Source organism: Serinus canaria, chromosome 1A (genome assembly GCF_022539315.1).
Source record: "Serinus canaria isolate serCan28SL12 chromosome 1A, serCan2020, whole genome shotgun sequence".
NCBI classification, from domain to species: domain Eukaryota; kingdom Metazoa; phylum Chordata; class Aves; order Passeriformes; family Fringillidae; genus Serinus; species Serinus canaria.
Window position 1 is genome coordinate 7,498,243 of NC_066314.1, and position 20,464 is coordinate 7,518,706.

At 41.1% G+C, this 20,464-nt stretch overlaps 1 protein-coding gene across 2 annotated transcripts in view; it reads right to left on the minus strand.

Annotated features, from left to right (window-relative positions):
* The window catches only part of GRM3 (glutamate metabotropic receptor 3), a 102,355-nt gene extending 82,630 nt beyond the window's left edge, over nt 1-19,725 (minus strand). For both annotated transcript variants that reach the window (XM_009086871.4, XM_050970076.1), the window contains exon 1: nt 19,076-19,725. The gene's annotated coding sequence lies outside the window, so the exon portion shown is untranslated. The remainder of the gene's footprint in view (nt 1-19,075) is intronic.
* Between the last annotated feature and the right edge of the window lie 739 nt (nt 19,726-20,464).

The following is a 20,464-nucleotide window of genomic DNA, read 5'->3' on the forward strand; positions in this document are numbered from 1 at the left end:
GAGAGAACAAAAAGGTGAGAAATTTTCCCAAATCCCTGAACCCTGCAGTTAAACACACCCAGGCTGTAAGACTGGAGCAATGCAGGTAGTGTGCTCTTTTGGGGTTCAGCAGGGGAATGTCCTTGTAGGTGTTGCTATTACCTGGAACATCTTGAACTAATCAGTAGGATGATTTCAATATGTAAAGAAATGAACTCTTAACCAAAATCACATCCATTCAACAGAAGATGGATGTTATAAAGGCCTTTTCCTGATCCTGTTATATTATTGTCTTTTGGGGCTAAAAGTTAGCTGACTTGGTGAACAAGGAGAAAATCCAGCAGGTGGGGAAATCTCTGCAAGATTGCAGTTCTTGGGATCTCCAGGATGCTTTGACAACACCAGGAATGAGTTCCTCTAGCTCTAATTGAGCCAGCTTCAGAATGAGTGACACTGCACAGTGCACCAGAGGAGGAAGAATAAAAGGTAGCTTTGAGAAGGAGAAAGGAATACATGAGGGAAATCATGAGAATCCACTCCTGGGGGCTATAGGACTCAGATTGTTGCTGTTTTATGCAGAAAAGGCAAAACTGAGCCTTTACTCGGAGCCCTTCAAATGCTCGACAACTTTTAACAGAAGGCAGCAAAGGCTAAAGAAAGAAAAGAAAGAACTCAACCCACCAGGCACCAAATTTAAACAAAACTAAACTCTGGTGAACCCTGTCAGGGAATCTGTGCTCAAAAAGGAAATTAGGGAACCCAAGGTCTCAGGGGCTCTTGACGTGAGGAGGAAGAACAGGTATTTATGATACTGCAAACGCCTCTACATGAAAACTGCAGTCTAGCAGAAGTGACTTTCTGACAGCACCACTTGGAAGGAAATGTATTTGCTTTAATTTGTGCAGTGCAACCTCCTCCACACTCAAACCACAGAAGCTCTGAGCCCAAATCAACTTTATGAACAGGAAACAGTGTTTTAGTTTAAGAATGTTAAATTTTTTGGCTTAGGAAATTGTTGCTTCAGTCTTTATTATAACCAAGATGAAAGTTATCACTTATGCAGAGTATGTAAACTGAGAAGAGGTTTAGGAGGTTTTGCATATAGGAGTACCTTAATATTGGACCAATGTGTTGACACTATGAGATGATTGAAAGAATAACTTAATGTTTTCTGAAAGGTCTGAAATGCAAATCTTTCAAATCAACAAGATCAAGATGAACAGTGAGCTTGGACTTGAATGCTTGCTAGGTTTTCTAATGTATTTCTTTCTCACTTTAGCAGAGTTTTAATTTGGCATCCCTGATGATTATGGATGGCTAATTCACATATCTATTGACTAAAGGCACAGGGTCCATAACTGACTTTCCAGCCTGGCCTCTTGTGTCATGCAATCAAAAAGACCTCCCTGTATTAATTCCCACTTCAAGATTAACAGTTTAGCACTAAGAAATGAGGGAGCTTTGCACTGGGTTAAAGCAAAGGCTCCTGTAGCCCATGTCTGTCATTATTCAGTCTCTGACAGAAGTCATCTCTATACACTTAAGGAAGCATAGTTATAACAGTGCAAGAGATCCCCCTCAGCAAAAGTAAGATGTTGCTTTCATGTATGGCTAAAAAGTCAAACCTCAATGGACAGGCAAACTCTGAAGTCTGGGAGAGAAAATTCATTTTGCAAGACAAACTTATCTCCAGATAATAAAGATGGCATTGTGGGATCTCAGACACATTTTGCCTTCCTCCTATGCATTGCAGAGAGAAAACCATCTCTTTTTGGAACAGACTCTTGTGGAAATAAATGAGGGAGGACAACTTGGCAAGGAGCAGAGAAAAACCAGCAGCACCATGTTTTCCTCTCTCGCTGACATTGCACCTTGTTTGAGTTCAGTTACAGAGCAGGCTATGAATAAAATTCTGACTAAAATTCCAGTTCTGTGAGAAACATGGATAAAAAAGCCTGAACTACTGGAGTCCCACCCTAGACCTTTTAATGAAACAGATTATATGGTTGTGCATGTGATCTGCTTATTTAGAGTCCCTTTTATAGTCCTTTATTAAAAAAAAAATTAAATTTGAACATTATTTCTCTCTTCCTAGATGTTTTAGATGTCCAAAACAGGTCAGTTGAATCCCTCCTTATAAGTGTAATTCTTCTTTTTTATAGTGAAATATGACTTTCCAAAGATGTAAACCTCCACACTGTGGCTTCAGTTTATATCTGCTGAGATAAATCCCACCTTCAAATGCTTCTTTTCCTTGATTTGGATAGAAAAAGTGAGGCTATGGAATGAAATGGCCAAAAGAAGCACCAATTCCTTGGTAGTCACAGAAATGGTGAAAGGTAAAGGAAGTCACTACAAATAGTTCTCTCTCCCCCTGTCCCCCAAAGTTCACAAGCTTTTTCTGAAAAAGCAAGAGTATCTCATGGAAGGGGCAATGGTGAGAGACTGCTTATTCTTCCAGACATCTGAGTGGGAGTCAAGACAGTTTTGGTCTTTTAGAGGGACATGAGGCAAATTAAATATTACTTTCACTGTTGGTATTAATCACAAGCAAAAGGTTCCAGCAGAAATCATTAATTTGACTTGAAGTGGAAAGAATGACTTGCCCGCTTAGGAAAGGTTTTTATGTGGTGTAAGTCTGAAGTGTCTGAGATGAACTGCAAGTATTTGGTTAACTGTGAGGAGTTCTCAGGAAAACTAAATGATACTAGAGACCCAGAGGCAAAATAATTAACATAGTTGTGTAACCAGCTGAGCCTTTGCAGTTGCTCTCCACAGCTTAGTTGGGCTGGAGAAACACATGACCTCAAGGGCTTGGGGCACAAGGTTCTCAGCCTGCAGACAGCAGGAGGTTTGTGGGCAAGAGTGAGGAGATCACTGCCTACGTGCCAGGCACCAATCCAGATCCTCCCTACAGGCCCAAAGGTCCTCTGAGACATTGCAATTTTACTCCAGAAGAATGTGCTTGAGCTGAGAAAATAACAGTGTTTTGTAATTTCAGGTATTCTTGCCTGCTGCCACTCTGAAAAAGTCAGCAAGGGTCCTCGAAGTTCAAGAGGACCACCCCCTAAAGATGTAGCAGGAGGCAAAAAGGAGCTTGCTGGGGAATCTGTCCATACTCTGAAGGCTCTTGGAAAATTTCAGGGAGGAAAGTGGCTCAGAGACATCAGAAGGATGTCATTAAACTCTGTTCCTGGGTTCTGCAGTGGGATGGGAGGATTAAACAAACAGAGGAAGAGCTCCAGGCCCTAAAGCATGGCTGATAGTCAGCAATGAGGACAAGAGCCTTGGAAAAATCTACACATATCTCTGACCACCAGACAATGCCCAGCTCCTTCCCTCCATCTCAGGAGAAGGGAAGAGAATTGACCCTGGTACCAAGTGAGGTTGAGCAGGGGCCAGGAAAATGCCATAGTGAATCTCCTCATTGTGGGAATGCCCTCCAGCCTGAGGTTTAGCCAAGGCTGCTGTCTCCAGCTGCTTTGCAGAGAAGACCAAGCCCTGGTGAGGAGCAATGAACAGGGAGGATAAAGTGTTACCAGAAACTGTTTACTCAGGAAAGGCTTTGAACCAATTTGTTTCTGTTGCAGTAATCAAGTTGGGAAGCGCTGTGACCCTTGAAGGAGTTTTTATTGATCATAGAAGAATAGGCCATTAATAGAGAAGAAATTATCAGAGAAAAAGACATTTCTGCCATTCTCAATAATGTTTTCATCAAAGCCCTTTTCACCAGCAATAGCTCTTTCTTTTACTTATACTCTATTTCATTTTCAAACCAATGCTATTTTCTTCACCTAACACTAAGTCCTTTACTTTGATAGAAACTAAACATTTCCTTTAATGAGCATAAGAGATAATAATGTTAAGCATTAGTTGGAACCATCATGCAACAAAAACTCTGCGCCATTTAAAACCACTTAATGCACAGGCTGACGTTTGTCATCTCACTAAAGAGCACAAGATTAGAGGTACTACAACTTAGAAAGAAAGCATTATCCCACTGATGAGACAGTACTTTCCTTTGTACTAATCACACAGCCTAAAACATGTCTTTGTATCTATTTGTTATATTAAAAACCCTAACAGAATGTTCCTGTAATAATTGACAAAGGAAAAAACCCAATCCTAGTACTCTGTTTTTTTCAGGAGCATTACTTTTTCTCTTTCCAGAGGCAATGAATGTTTCATGGCTTGATGGCCAGTTCAGCAGACTGGAAGATCTCTCAGGCTGAGAAGTGTGCCAGTTTCAGACCTCTAGAGAAGGCATAGATACACCAGCCTGAGACTCAGAGTTTTCCAAATCCAATCAGCAGACTCAGGTTCATCACAGCTGCGGTCAGACCAGATTGTAAGCAAAGCTGCATCAAGCTCAGGGTGTGAGAAATTAATTGGGATGAAAGAACTTTGGTGTCAGTCATTAGCTAAAGCAGAAATGAACTTAAACTGGAAAAATAAATATTTAGGCTAGACACTAGGGGAAAATGTTCTTGTCATAAAGGTACTGAAGCACAGGGACATGCTGTCTTGGAGAGTTGTGGAGTCTTTGCCATCACAAGATTTCAAGAAAAAGTAACCTTTTTTCCAGAAGTGACAAAATAATACTGACTCTGCTTTGGGGCAGGAGATTGAATTGTCTCTTCTGGCTTTATTTATTTTGCACAACCCCTATATTTCCTGTATTTACAAGCTACCTCTGTCCTTGCAGCTTGTAACAGTGCAGTTACACTGATTTACACTAGCTGGGGGACTGGGACATGTTCATGACTCACTTCTCATGCCATCAGCTCCTCAGCAACTTCCAACTGGTGATGGCCAAGCTCAGGGTGCAGCAGCCACTCTCAAGGAGAGGGGCAAGTGAGATGTTTTATTGTGCAAAGATTTTGCTGCAAAGCCCTCTCTACTGCTTGAGTAAGAGTAGGGGAAGGAAGAAGCTGACTCGGAAAACCCAAAACTGAGGATGTTATTATCTGTTGAAGCTATTAAATGATGGAAGTGCAGCACTGCTGACAAATTGAACAGCACTGCCAGTTGCTTTAACATAGATCAGCTCCACTGTTTGTTACTAATTTATCACAATCTAGTACTTGACCCACTGAATCCTGAATTAAATTTTTATTACATTTGTGAACTATTTATACTGTATGAAAAATCAATATGTTTTTATTGTTCACCTGATTTAGGACAGATAAAAGGAATATTTCAGTATTCTCCAGGGTCAATTCAGAGAGACCTTGAAAGATGAAAGATACAATATCTTTTGAATGGAAGGAAAACTTCAGGATAGAAAGGAAAGAGTGTAATGTACATGACATATCCTTCCAATCCATTACATGAATTTTTTTTGACAAACTCACTATGAAACATAATGTCTCTTTAGGAGACAACATCTAATTCTTTATCTCTCTTTAGGAAAGAATTATTAAATTGGAAAAATTTTTCTTTCTGAATTTCTTTGCATTTTGTATGAGCCATAAAACCTCAAAGGAGTTATTTGAATTTCAATACCATCTCACACTTTTATTAAAATATACTATAACCCTGCTTCAGTAATTAACATGAAGATAGGACTCTTAGTCTAAAAAATGAAATCTCTCTGTTATTTCAGATTTTCCCTAAGTATGCTTTTGATTAAATAATTACTAAACAGCAGTGTTAACAATTTATCTATGATAGAGGGCATGTCACAAATTTCCTCCTCATGTTCCTGCAGTTTATGCTTTTGCTGATGTGTTTTCTGAGTATTTATTAGAGATGAAGCCTTGAGTTAATAACATAAACTACCTACTAGTTTCATAATCATCACTGCAGTGCAGAAAGCTTCAGAGTTACGGTGGTTCTGCATTGACGACATCAACAGATTTACTGCATTCATTTCCTTATGCAAATATTCCAAAAACATACAGAAGTTTATAACCTTTTATAGTGTGCTGCCTACACATGAGGGTATCAAAGCCTGTGAACACGCAGAGTAGACTTTAAAGTTGACAGCACAAGTCATGCTGCTCCTTCCTTTCTTTTTTCTCTGTTGTCCTAATATTAGAATTCATTTAATGCTTGGTTCTGCAGACACACAGGGGCTTCTGCACAGCCCCTGCAGTAAGAGGGGAGACTGCTCATGGTCTTTACATGATGTGTCTGTCTTTACTGAAGCTACTCTTTAGGAGTCTGCGTGTGAACTGAGCAGAGACTTGTGATCCCTTCTTGCCCTGTGATTTGCCCCTGCATGCCAGAGCTTGCCTCTCTCTTGCAGGACCACCTTGTTTGCTCCTGCAATTTGTCTATTTCCCCTCTCTTCCACAAGAGGAGTGTGATGCTCTCTGCTCTGACTGCCTCTGCTGAACCTCACCACGAGAAGTTTGCAAAACACAGACCCTGGGATGGGAACCCTCAATTATGTTCAGGTCACTGAGAGAAGAAGAGGGTTAGAAGGGATCCTGAAAATCTTGATCTTCCTTTGCTATTGCCCAAATCAAGATCAATTTTATTTATGTCTAATCTAACTCATGTCTTAGGTAACTTTTTTTTGGTGACTGCTGGGAAATCGAGGGACTTCCTCGATTTCCCAGCAGTTTATTCTGTCTTTCCCATCCTTTACAATTAAAAGCTCTTCCTGAGGTCTAGTCTTTGTGACAGTTTAAGCCTTTTACTTACCTGTGACAAATCTATTTGTTCCACACAATTCTCCATGTTGGTATTCTATGCACTCCAAGGGATTTATAGTCTTTCTTAAAATATATTTCTCAAAAACCATACTCCAAAAGTGGCCCTTCTGGTGTTGAGTAGAGATTCATGTTTACATTCTGTATCTTGAAGACAATATTCCTGTTAATCAATCGTAGTGAACATTTTCTTTTTTCACAGCAATATGATACCATGGTATTGAGTCATGTTCTGCTTCTGAGCTTCCATAGCCTTAAACCTGTTCCTGTAGCACTGCTACCTGGCCTGTGGCTCATTTCCTGTATTTGTGGTAGCATCTTTGTTAATAATTTTATGATGTCTGTTTTCCTCCAAGGATAATTTTGGAAGCCAAAGTCTGACAATATTAATGTGTAAAGGAGCAGGAAAAAAATTACTTTTTAGAACTTGGAAGACATGATGATTAAGTAAGCTATCAATAACTCTCTGTCTACTTATCTGGAAAACAGATAATCAATTACACATCCAAATAACGTATAAACCAATACATAATAATATTCAGCAATCAGCAATACATTTTAGATCAATTCTTTTGGTCAGGTACAGTCTGGACCACTTTCATTGAACACTGCATAGAACTATGCATAATTTTGCATTAAAATATGTCTTAATTAAACATGGGGAGTATCTGGAATCAATACAGATGGAGAATGCACTCACATTAATCTTATTGAAAGAATTTACATTTTATTTTAGGAGAAGAGCAGTACAGAGAGTTCCAGTCACATCTTGAACTCCTTCTGCTACTGCTATCATGGAAGTTTTGCTTGAAAAAAGACTATAGGTTGCAAGACCTGCATTTCAAGTGAGTTTTTGTTATTAATAAAAAAGCATTGGTTAATTAATACATACAAAATAATTTTGACATGGATAATAATGGAAATAGCTAGAAAAAACATTGAATGGATTAGAACACTTAATTGGTCTTAGGTTGCCTAATGAACAATTAGCCTTGTGTTTAATCCCTCTCAATCCATTAGTCTTTGCTGCTCTTAGTCTCTAAAGATAAACATGGATCATTCCAAATGTGCTTTTATTTTTGAAAACTACTTATGTTAGTATTTAATTATAATCATTGGCATGGAAACCATCTCATAAATGAGAATGGACAAAAATGGGACATGCTAGAGGACCTATTACCTGGCACTTTAAAAAAAGTGTTGCAAAAAATTACAACACTCTAAAATGTTAGTGAGATAAGTCCTGTTGATTAAATAGAGATGGCTCTACCTGGAAACTGTTTTTTAAGGCCTTGGGAACACACTGCTGGCTATCCAATAAGTGGCATTGCAATGCCAGGCACTGCTGACCATGCTCAGTGTATCTTAGGTACTTGATTTTTTTAGTATGATCTAGGTTCAAGAGCCAATATATCAGATGAGTATTTGGGGTTGTCTATGCTACAAGTAGAGAGAAAAAAACCATCAAGATGCGTCTGTGGGTTGCCTGAATATGCCTATCTGTGTCTCCTTATCCCAAAATATTTCTGTCTCACATGGACACCAATCTTCCCTTTCACCCAGTTCATCCCAGGAGTGATTATTTAGCTGTCCAATGTGACCAAGTTAGAGAAAAGGGACTTCTCTCACACATAATGGTGGTTTGTGCTATGGTAGGGTCAGGCCAGTCAAATCTTCAAAGCAGCTCCTTACCTGTTCAGGGGAATTCAAGGCTTGGAAGTTAATGGTCAGGAAAAAGTGAGTTGGACTGGATGTGCTTTAATTCACTGAGGTATATTAAAACAGCATGTTGATTAATTTGAAGGCTAGAGGGAGCATTTATTTTTGGAATAGTAAGGTGCTCCATTAATTGCTACAGATACATGAGCTTTTTATTTTTCCTTCCTGAGTTTTTTTCTTTTTATTTTTCTTTTTTTTTTTCTTTGTTTTGTTTTGTTCTTTAGTGGTAACTAATACTCTCTTATGCATGAACTTAACAGATGTAAAGGGTTCTCTAAGGAGTCTTTGGGGCAAGTACCTGTGGCAGCTTCATTAGGACCTCTCTGACATTATCCATGTCCTGGACATTTTGGGAAATATTCTAGGCTGGCCAGGGAAAAGTTTGAGTCTTAATAAAAGAAGATAAATTAGACAAGTGAGGTACAAAATGTGTCTAGGAGTCATGAAGTTCTGGACTCTCGCCTAATGCCGCATTCATCAGGCTTAATGTGGATGAACTCTGTGTGGGTTTGCCAGCAGCAAGGTTGAACATCTCATTTGAGACCTCCTGGCTCTGTGATTATGAGCCTGAGAGTTGAGCAGTTTCTGCCTTTCCTACAGCTGGAATACCCAAAGGAGTACCCACCACACATCTGTATCATCACTCTGTAACATTCATCTGTGTATTTTATGCTTGGAACTGGTCTGGAGGCTTCCCCTCCTGCACATGACACTTGGTAGACAACGAGCAGCCAAGCATCTCCTCTCTTCAGCAGTGACTGAGCCAAGAGGAGCCGTGGCCCACACAGACCCTTCTGGCAAAGACAAAGCAACAGCTTGTTCAAACTGCCTTAAAATTTTTTCTTCTGAAACATTAATGTGGATGTGAGGTGCAAACTAGGAATGACCACAAAAGGTCAAGGAAAAATATACCAAATTGAAATGTGACAGGACAAGGGCATCACTGTGGCTCTGTGCAGCTCCTGAGGGTTCTTTGGAAAAAATGCTGGCTGGAGGGAGGCTTGGAGAGCAGAAGAAAGAAATGGTACAAAATATTTCTTTGAGAAATGCTGCATTCAAGACAAGGGAAGTCAAGGCCTTCATTGTCTGTACTCATCTTTTGGGTATGGGTCCAGACGAGTTGCTGGAGAAGGCAAAAAGGAAATCAGCAAGAAAAACAAGCTACTTAAAAAAGCAAATGTCAAAAGAAAACCAGTTATTTCACTGAGTCAGGAGGAGATGACTGAGGGGAACATTACCTAAATGAACATTCAACAGCCAAAATCTAATCCCTTTGCAATATAAAAGGTTGGAATGGAAAAGAAAATACTGAATTGCTTCAAATTTCCATAGTAGAGAGGATAAGAGTGATTGGCTTGGTTGCAAAAAGTGGGATTCAGTTAAACTTTTAGAGACCTTCTGTCCATAAGAGCAGTGAAGCACTTAAGACATATGCTTTTGCAAGAGGCTGTGAAATGTCTGTCTTTGCAGATTTTAAGGAAATCATTCAAAAAGTATCAGTTAATAAAGACTTTAAGACAGTTTATGCCATCTTTGGAGGGGGAGATGGATCAGACGAGGTCCTTTCTGTTGTCATTATCTGTGGAACTATAAATGCTGTGTTCAGGCAAAGGGAACACTGTGTACAATCTTTGAAAATGAAGAATCTTACATAAAAAGGGCTTCTTTCCATCCATTTCTACTCTAATGGACACTGCACTCTCTCAGGATAAGTTCTAATTGGAACCTTGTGCCCTCACCAGGAAATCACAGGACTAAGAAACCCTATTACACTTCAGCTGCTCCCTGGACATTGATTTAAGGTAGTTAGGTCTAAGTGGAACTATTTGTCTGCTTCCTTCCTTAAAAAAAATGTGAAATAGACAGGCAGATAAGTTGAAGTAATGTAAGACTTGACTTCATCTTACCTACTGGCCAAAATACCTACATTTAGGGAGTGGAAGCATCTCTCAGAGATAAGCATCCAGCAGGGCACAGCTGGGTCACACCCCTCCTTGCTACTGCAAGCTTCAATTTACATTCCACTCTTTGGCCAAAACCCCTGATTTACTAATTAAATTTCAGCTCCCAGGACCTGGTGTTATTTCCAGACTAAATTCATCCTTTCTCCATGCTGAATAATGCCACTAGGAATATGTTTACGTGAGCTTGATACTCAAGGTATTAGCATTAATCACTAAGCTTTGTCCTGGATATCTGCTTCTGGGAAAAAAAAAAATCTTGTTTAGATGACTGATAATTTTGAGAATTTCATAATCCTTAGAAATCTCAAAAATGTCAATGACACAATAAAACTAAAGCATCAAACCTTATTCCTCAGAACCCTCTAATGCTGTTGAAGTGTCTGACATTTCTTTCAGTCTCTGAAACTGTTAAAATAGAAACACCTTTCCCACATTTTCCTTCTCTGCCTTTAACAAATGATGGTTCTTTTAACCTCCTTCTCCCCTCTTTGTTTGCTCAGAGGATCAAAGCCTTTTTATTTATTTCTTTTTCCTCCCAAGCAGTTTCTGGAGTGTTGAAAAAGCACCACCAGTATACTGAGTTTACATTACAAACAAGTTAAAATTCCCAGTCTGTCAGAGCTTTTCTCCTAGGATACCAAGGAAAGCAAAGTTCAGCTAAACTGCACAATTATTCGGAGATCACTTCTGAGTGAAGAAGCAAAGATTGCTTTAAGCAGAGCTGTTCTCTTGTTAGAGATTTAAAGTCCACTTCAGAAAGGAAAGTTATTATCCTCTGAAAATTATCTGATTTTATTTGTATTCCTGGAGTGACTCCATTAAGTCATGCTCCCTTTTCACCCATAAAATCATCTTAATGAATCAGCTGTGGGATTTGCCTTATGTAAATGCACCTTATGACAGCTAGAGAGGCAAGTGAATGGAGGAAAAAGACATGGGCTGCATGCTGCTTTTGTTGGAACAGCAGTGGGGTTTGTTCTGCTTTTAGGACCTGAGGTAGACAGTTTACTTCTTTTCTTGGTTATGAAGCAAATGCCCTTTTTCTAAAGGTAAATGCATTTTGTAATAATGGCGTGATAAAGAAGCTTGAGCTGTGTGGTTTGGGAGTATTTGGCTAAAACAGACTCAAGTGTTGGTCTACCATTCCCACACTCCTTTTCCTCAACTTCTGAGAGCAAAGACTTTCCTGATAACCTCATCATCAGTCAGTGTAGGATGAGCTTGCACCTGTTTAATAAAAGAAATTGTCTGCTGCTCTCTGGTATTGTCAGGGCTCTTCTAAAGCCATGGTGGCTGCAAGAACAAAATGAGCAGCACAATTAAGAGATCCCAAGGGAACACAATGAAACACTTGCAAGATAGATTTAACAAGTATACTTTGCTGTGTTCTTACAGTGCTTGGAAAATATCTAAGAAGATTCCTATAAACTTTCCAATTTTTCTGCTAAAATATTATTTTATGGACAAGTATTTCATAATAAGGAAAACAAGAAACTTAAAAGTCTCTATGCAAATAAAGCACTGTAAAATCTATTAGGTGTTGTAAGGTATCCTTTTTACATGATTTTGCCAAAGTTTAATCCAATATTACTACACTGATGCCCCATGTGGGTGGTTTTCTCCCCTGCTTTTTCCAAGGCAGAGTTAAATACTGGTAAAATATATCTGTAACAAGGTAAAATCAAGACAATTTGTGGTATTACAGAAACATCTGGAAGTTTTACAAAGGAACCAAATGCAGTTTCAGTTGACATACAGTGAAGATGTCTTTCTGGCTGACTAAATGTTTGTAAAAATGCCATTAAAAACCTGTGATAAAAAGCAAAGGAGCCCATAGTCATATTCTTGACTAGTGACACTGAACACTCAAATACACACATAATCTCACCAAAATTTTAAAGGAAGTTTTTGAAAACTTTTTGATTTGTTATGACAAGACCAATTATATTTTTTGCATAAAAATAGCAATTTTTAAATAGTCTTGCAGAGAAATATAATTTTTGACATTTCTTAGCCATGTGAGCTGATCCATGCATACTCTTTTAATACCTCAGCACTGAACCCTACATGTGTGACTGAACAATATCTTTCTTTTTCCCTCTATCCTTTTGTCTATTTATTTGCTTTCTCTTGTCAAGAAAATACAGATAAATAAAAGGAGAAAAATAATCATTCTGAGTTCTGGAAACCTCCCTAAAGCTTGCTTCTTGACTTTTATCACGTTTCTTGCTATGTGAGTCTCACAGTAGGGCAGCCAATTTCTGCTAAGCATTACAAATGTGATATTTTTAAACACCAGCAGAAGTTGTCTTCTCATGCTTTCCTGATAATTTCTCCACTAGATGATGCAATCAATGTGAATTAAATTAGTAATAACAATATAATACATAATGATTATAAAGCAATACAGAATTTGCAAGGCAGTACGTACTGGATCCAAAAATACCTCAGCCAAAAATCTCTTACAAAACACACATGTAGAAATGTTCCCTCAAGCACAGCTGCAGGTGCACCACTGTGGAGGTCTGGCACACACAAGCTGGGGACAGTTTGGGATCTAAGGAGACTTAATCACAGCTATGTTATGGAAAACAACCATCCTGATGTACAGGTGAGCTGTACTTTTAACAGCTCAAGGTCAAAAAGGCCTGTACTGGTCTAGGAGGCTCTCAGAGAACCCCAGATTAGCTTCCCACAGGGCTTCTTTCCTCACCAGGGAGGAGGAGTGTGTTCAGCCTGCATTCCTAAAACAGAGACAATTTCTGTAGCCCTGCTGTGACATGTCTGTGGAGCAGGGAGTCACACCACTGATGAAACAATATTCAGGAACCTTTGGGGATGAAAAAAATTTAGGAATATATTTGGGGATTAACTTTAGGAATCTGGGTGTGAAACAATGTTTTGTAAGATTTTCAAACCCTTTTCAACTTGCATCCCATCCTACACCTCAGCATCAGTTGGACTACACAATGTTCAGAGCCTGTTGCAAGCCATTCATGTCCCTTTAGTGTTAGATTTGGCATCTGACACATTACTTTTGCTGGAAGCAGTTTAGAATCTCTCAATACAATCAGGCAGCCCCTTGCTGCCCACTTATCTCATCCAGTTTCTCTGCAGGGCTCATCCCAGAGAAGAATCCCCCTGCTGCTGAATCCCAGACCTGGTGAGCTGCCTGCAGCATCCTCCTTCCCAGAGCACAGGGCAGGATCTCTGTCAGCCCAGCAATGTGTCCTTTGGAGGACCAGCACCACAACCCACAGGGGCTGAGGCTCTGCAGAGCCCCAGCTCATGCAGTCATGCAGTTGTGTGTCCCTTCTCCAGATGCACCATTCAGGAAACACAAGGATTGTCCCTGGTTTGTGTGTGGGCTCAGTAGTGGAGCTTTTCGTGGGAGTGGAAGCTAATGTATGTTTTACCCTCAGCTGAGGGTGCTGTCAGTCTCCACATTCTGCACATTTTCTCTTCTCTGTCTTCCACCAGCATGTCATGTTCTAGACAAAGGTTTTTCTCAGTTTTCAGGTTCCTTTCAGCTCTTTCCTCCTGGCAAGTCCAGGCTCCAACCCCTCCTCTGTACCAGTAAGAGTTGACTTTTCTGTATTTTCTGTATCTCCCACACCCTTTGATACTCTTTACTTTTCTTTTCTTTTCTTTCCTTTTTTTTTTTTTTTCAATCCCTTCTTCCAGCCTTTGTCAGTGCTTTTCCTCTGATGTCATGCCAGTCCCAATCCTTTCATTTTGTTTCCCTATTTTATTCTTCCCTTTGTTCTCTCCTCAAGCACGTCTCATTTTCTCAAGAGCATTTTTGTTTCCTCGCTGGCATACTCTACCTCACCTATTGAGCAACCCTTCTTTCAGGTACCCTGTTCCTTAAAGGGTACTCTAAACTAACATGTTCATCCTTCTTCACATGAAAAACCAATTATGCCATGATTTCTCCTAATACAGTTCTCTCCTATGAATTTGTTGACTTTGTGGTCTCCCACTTAGCTTTTGAGTTAATTCTCTCTTGCTCAGACTTGTGTGATTTTCCTCTGGAATCTGACAATATCTCCATTGACTTCACCACCTTCATCTGCCTTAAAATCTCTTCTTCCCACAACTGACTTATCATTTAATTTACTTCTCTTCCAGCTTGAATAGTAATTTGAGTATCTCTACTGATATTTTTTTCCTTTTCTATCAAGCAATTTGCTTCTCTTTATTTTTCCCATTTTGTCTTGTGCAGAGATATTTTCCTCAATCTTTTTTTTTTATGTTTCACAGCTTTTTCTCTATCCTCTATTCAATTTCTAATGGAGAATTTCAAGGTCTGACAGCACCCACCAAAAGCCCAAGTTCCCATTTCATCTGTGAAAGGTTTATCAGCGATTCCCTCTCTCCACACCTTGCTTGATGCATATTTGATCAGGTTTTTATACTTGGTGATCATGCTGTATCCCTTTGGATGCACTGGGAAGTGACTTTGAAGGTCAGGGTCATCAGTACTATCAAGTTCAAGCCACTTGCCAGACTTTAAAGTGTCCTGAAGGAAGGCTGCCTCAGTAACTGGGGTTAAGGCCATGTTTTCCCATGTGGATATGTTGGGTCTTAGACAGTTTGGAAAAGCTGCTAACTTGACTCTTACATTTTTGGGAAAGCCTGTTGATTTACATGAGGAGCTCATATGTTCCTACCCAAGCAGCATCATTGCTGACTGTGCAAATACTCCCTTAATCTCAGCATAGCTATGAAAATGAGCATGATAGTTTTTCCAACTGCATCATTTTATATTTGAGAGGACCAATATAAAATAAAAGCAATATAGTTCTACAGCCTTTTTTTTTTTTTTTGTATAATTTGTTGTAGCTCTTGTAACTTCTTTTTGTCTTTGATAGGTTCACAGTGATTTACCCCCCATGAAAATTGTCTGCATTACTCTCAAAAGGCAGCTGGAAACAAGACAGTATGTTTCTTGCAGTATTTTTGAAAATCTGCACATCCTTGAAATTAATGTCTGGAAACCTCTTAAGACAATAGATAAACCAGCAAATCCATTGAGATCACATACAGAATTCTGGGCTTACCTGAAGAAAGAGACCTGAAGAAATTGCACTAATCTGCAATAGCTGAAGCACTCTAACAATGAACTGTGGTTTTGTCCCAGTGGAAGCACCTGACAATTGCATTGAGGCTGCTCCCAGGCAGCATTGTGCCTTGGAGGAATTTTTATTTTTTTTTGTCACTTTACTCTCGCTGCTAAATTAAACTCAGGATTTTCAGTCAATCTTTATTTTCATAAAATGAAATATGTTCCAAGGTTTTTTCCTGCCACTTTAGGTCTGGATTATCAGCTAGAATTTATAGCAAGAAATAGTCACAAGCAGAGACTTAAAAGGATGGTATCACTGAAGGATACTGCCCTCCTTTCCTGCCACCTTTGGACCCCAGGTCCACCAGGATTTTTGTCTGGACATTCAGGGCTGGCTGCAGGGGCAGGGTGGCTGATTCTCCCTCTGGTCACCTCTTTTTGTTGGCTGTAGATATCCCTCCATTACAAATGCAACCCACTCAGGGATTAAAGCACAGACTTATTCTCCACACTAGGAGAGAGCAAGAGGACAGTTTTCCCTTTAACTCTCTGACCTGGACTAAGTTTTTGGTTAGGGTTTAAACCAGCTCTCAGTTTTATACCAATAAGCAGAAAAATCAACAGTCAATACTATACCACCTTCACAACAGCTGAAGTAGCTTGCCATAGTTATACACATTCCCACCTAGACAGTAATGCTGTCTGATCCTGGAGAGTGTCAAACGTCTTCATGGTGTTCTGTGACATCCTGAGAGTGACTTTAGCAACAACAAAAATTCATACTAACTGATACTAACTGATTCATACTAACCTATAGTACAACAAGTTGGAGTAAACAAGGTGCAGCAATCCTGTTAAATTTTGAAGGACTTTGGAGACAGCTTTCAGAAACTGATCAGAGAATGAAGTCCCTTCAGTAGGATGTTGGCAAATTTAACAGCCTTGTAGACAGGACCTCACACCATGTGAAATCTTGAGGCTGGCTTATCAAATTGCACTGCTAAACCAGAGTTTTGGTGGGTGCAAAACTCGTGTACCCACCTGAATCCTTGTAGGCAAACAGAGAATTTAGCCCACTGGATTTAAAGGTAAAATTGCAATTTGACCCCAGCATAATCAACACAAGAACCAGGTCTTACATGCCTTATAGCATTCCATACAGGACTCTGTGAGCCACAGGACAATTTATGTTCTGCAGGACACTGCCATGGGCAAGTTGTGTTCACAAAAAACATCCAAATTGTTCTTTCTTTAATGCCACTCCATGTCCCTACGCTGTCTTCATTTCCAAATTCAGCTCCACTTATGTAACACAGACCGCTGAACTGAATGATAGCATTGTTTGTAATGTATTTCTTTTATTTTGGCTTTCCAGTCTGATTTAGTACTTTGCTTTGTCACATTTATTTAACTGTAAAAACATTATGTGAATCCAGAAAGAGACCTTTTCCCTGCATCTTGCTTTAGATCCAGTCTTTCAATGATAAAATTAGAATCTTACTCCTAGACAAGGTGTCAACATTTGCCTAAAAAAAACTTTATTCCTTTATTTGTAGAAGCTTATAAGTAGGTCATCAGCACAAGTAACCCAGGCAAACATCAACAGTGATTAGAAAAGCATCTTGGCTCCAGGATGAAAGTCTAGTTCTAATGTACTTCATACCAATGCCATTTTACTTTTCTTCAAGTTACAGAGCAGTAAAACAACTAATATATTTTCTATTTTGGAGTGTGTTATGTATTTTATATGTAATGGAGGGCTCTGGAGATTTTGAGAGTAGTGGAGAGCATTATTCTTAAAACAAACCCATAAAAACAAACAAACAGACAAACAAACAAGGAAAAACTCACTGAAATTAAAGTATGAAATATTCTAGTAGGGGAAAATTAGCTTGCATTGCTCTTCAAATTATCAGTTCATTAGGAAGGATTTGCATGAATTGTTACTGATTTCACTCAAAGGATGAACAGTACAGAAGTATGATTTTTCTATTACCTAAACTAAGAATAAAATTAGCTTAATGTGCAATTTTTCCCAATATAACTGGAGTAGTTACATTTTCTTATAATACATTTATCAACATAAATAACAGCAGAATTCATCATGATTTAGGTGCATTTCAAGAAAATGAAACCCATAATTTTTCTAAAAGATGTATTTGATCAGGTGGGTTGTGTGGTTTTCAAATTGTTTTCATGAATATTTAATCAGCTTGAGACATATAATTATGCTAGCTGAAATAGGTACCAGTCTGTTCTGTTTCACAGTATTCCAACTGAATGTTTTTTAAAGCTGATTTAACTAATTAAAAAAACCAACAACAACAACAACAACAACTAAAATCATCTTCAGCAGGTGGCATAAACTGAGAAGCCAAAGAACTCACAAACTACCAGCAAATCCTTAGTTCAGCTCAATGCAGTATTGGTGAGATGCCTGCCTAGTTTTTTATCAATTGCTTGAGTTTTATCAAGATTGCTGGAATACACAGATGTGTACATAAAATGATCCACTGAATCTCTGTGATACCATGGGGGTAAAAAAAATCCAACTCTCCCCCCAAAATCCTACCTATAGAGTAGCACAGAGATGCACTTTCTCACACCCACATGTGTGTCCCAGTGTGGCAGGCACACACATGGATGGAAGGTACATACCAACACACCTCTAGGTCTACAGAGGGTTAGATAAACCCTGTCTGGGAATAAAAAACACACTCCTATGAATCTGTACATGTAAAACATCCACATGAATCCTAGCAAACACATCAGCACAGATATACACACACCTGCACACCCAGAGACACAGGGACATGGGCAAGGCACATCCACAGGCACAGGCAGCTCCAGAAGCACACACACCCCTGCACAGCTGGCTGTGTACTCACATGGACACACAGATTATATATCTGAGGAAGAGTTACAATGGCTATATCATCCCTGCTAATCTCTCCTTCCTTTTTGAAATAATCCAGTTTTAGGATCCTGGAGCGAGCCAGGTCCCTGCAGAGGAGATATTCCCAGAGGAGCAAAGCACTTCCAATTTCTTTAAGGTTCCCCACCTCTCTCCCTCTCTCTCCCAGCAGCAGATCCAGGGAGATGAGCTGGGCACTCAGCACAGCTTTCCCAGCTGCTGGCTTGGCAGTTTCCACCCCAGGATAAGAAAGGGCATAGGATGGCAAGCTGAGATCTCATCCTTTCACCCCCAAAGCCTGTGGGAGCAGGAACCTCTGGACAACATCTGGACACAGCTCCTTTCTGCACACTGCCCCAACCCCCCCAGCTGTCGACCACAGGGGTGCCCCTGAACCCTACTCTTCCTCTGCAAGTGCAAAAGCCGTTGTTCTCCTCCTGCTCCCCCTTCCCCGTTTCTCCTGCCCCCCGAATCCCGTCAGGAAACCTCTTTGCATTTCGCCGCTCTAAACTTTTTCCTGGCTGCACAACCCCCAACCCCGGGCAGCGGCTGCGTCTGGTCCAGAGGGCAGAGTGGGGCTGGGTGGGCTGGAGGGGCCCGGGATGCAGGGATCCAGGCTGCAGGGTGTGGGATGCAGGGTGTGGGATGCGAGCGTTGAGATGCGGGATACGGGGATGTGAGGACCGGGATGCGCGAATTCAGACGCAGGATGCAGAGGGGGGATGTGGGATGCAGGGACCAGGACGCGGGATAGCCGTGCCCATCTTCTTACCGTGCAATGAGGATGGGTCCTGGTGAGGGTCTCCAGCTGCCCCCGGGCATCGCGGGCCTCCCGATGTGCTCGTTAAACATCCACCGGGGAGTCTCACTCCCCAAACTTGTGTGAGCCGCTTCCTCTGGGAACAATCACCCTTTCTCCCCCCCACCTTGGATCGGATCCCGATGGAAGCTCATCAAGGCCTCCTAAGTGGTCAGAGGTAAGCTGTGAGGGAAGGAGAAGAGGGGGACAACGGGACGGAGAGGTCGTGATCACCAAAAGATGATCCCCTTCCTTTCCCCTCTCCTCTGGAGCGCCCGCTTCCCGTTCCTCTGACCAACTTTGGCTCTGCTCAGCCAGGCAGCGCCTGGGACCGGCGCTGTCAATTGGGGTCCCTTTTCGCAGCCTGGCATCTTTCTAGATTTCCTCTCCTTTCCGGGCAAAGGGGATTGGTGCAAAGCTTTAAATTAGGAGGCGACCTAGAGTTGCAAAGACAGGGAGTGGGAGCTGGCTGGCGTTCGCAGACCGCCTCCCCCGGCGCTCGATGCTGCGCGGAGGGGCAGGCTGAGCCTTATCCCTACCATTTATTCATTGACTGCCTTCCTGATTCTCACTCTGGAGCTGGCTATCGCTCCTGGCACGGCCGGGAGCGGGGCTGTGGCAGAAGCCGTGGGAAGGAGGCGAGCCCCATGCTGCGGGGCTCCCCGCGGCTGTTTAACTGCGCCGGCAGCGCGGGCAGAGCGCAGCCCGGCCCCGGGGGGAGGACGGGGCTGTGGGGGGACGGGACACGGGGACGCTGCTGTCGCCTGGCAACCCTGCATCCCTGCCCCGAGCATCCCTCCCCCAGCGCCCTGATTGGACGGGGCGGGGCGGGGGGAGCACACACGCTCCTCCGAGGATGCTGCGCCCCGGCACTGCGACTTGTCGCATCCTCAAAAAGCCGGGAGCGGGCAGGGTGAGCACAGAGCAGCCGGGAGAGCCGAGGCAGTTCAGGGCGTTGTAGCACCGTCCTCCTGCCTTCCCGCTTCCAGCTGGCTTGGTCAATTTGCTTCTGCTCTACATCTCCTAGAAAAAGAATGTATTTGTGTATGTATGTATGTATGTATGTTTGTTGATGGATAGGTAGATAGATAGATAGATAGATAGATAGATAGATAGATAGATAGATAGATAGATAGATAGATAGATAGCAGATAGAAAGAAAATATACCAATATATGCACATATATACACATATGCATTTGTATGTACAGATACATGTATATGTATTATCCACAGTCTTTTATATTATCTCTCTATATTCTAACTGGGAAGAGAGCAGAAAAAGAATTACTGAGAAAAGATCACTTCAGGGTTCAGCAAAGCTGGATGCAAAGGGAAAAAGAAAACTACTTTTTGGCTTGTA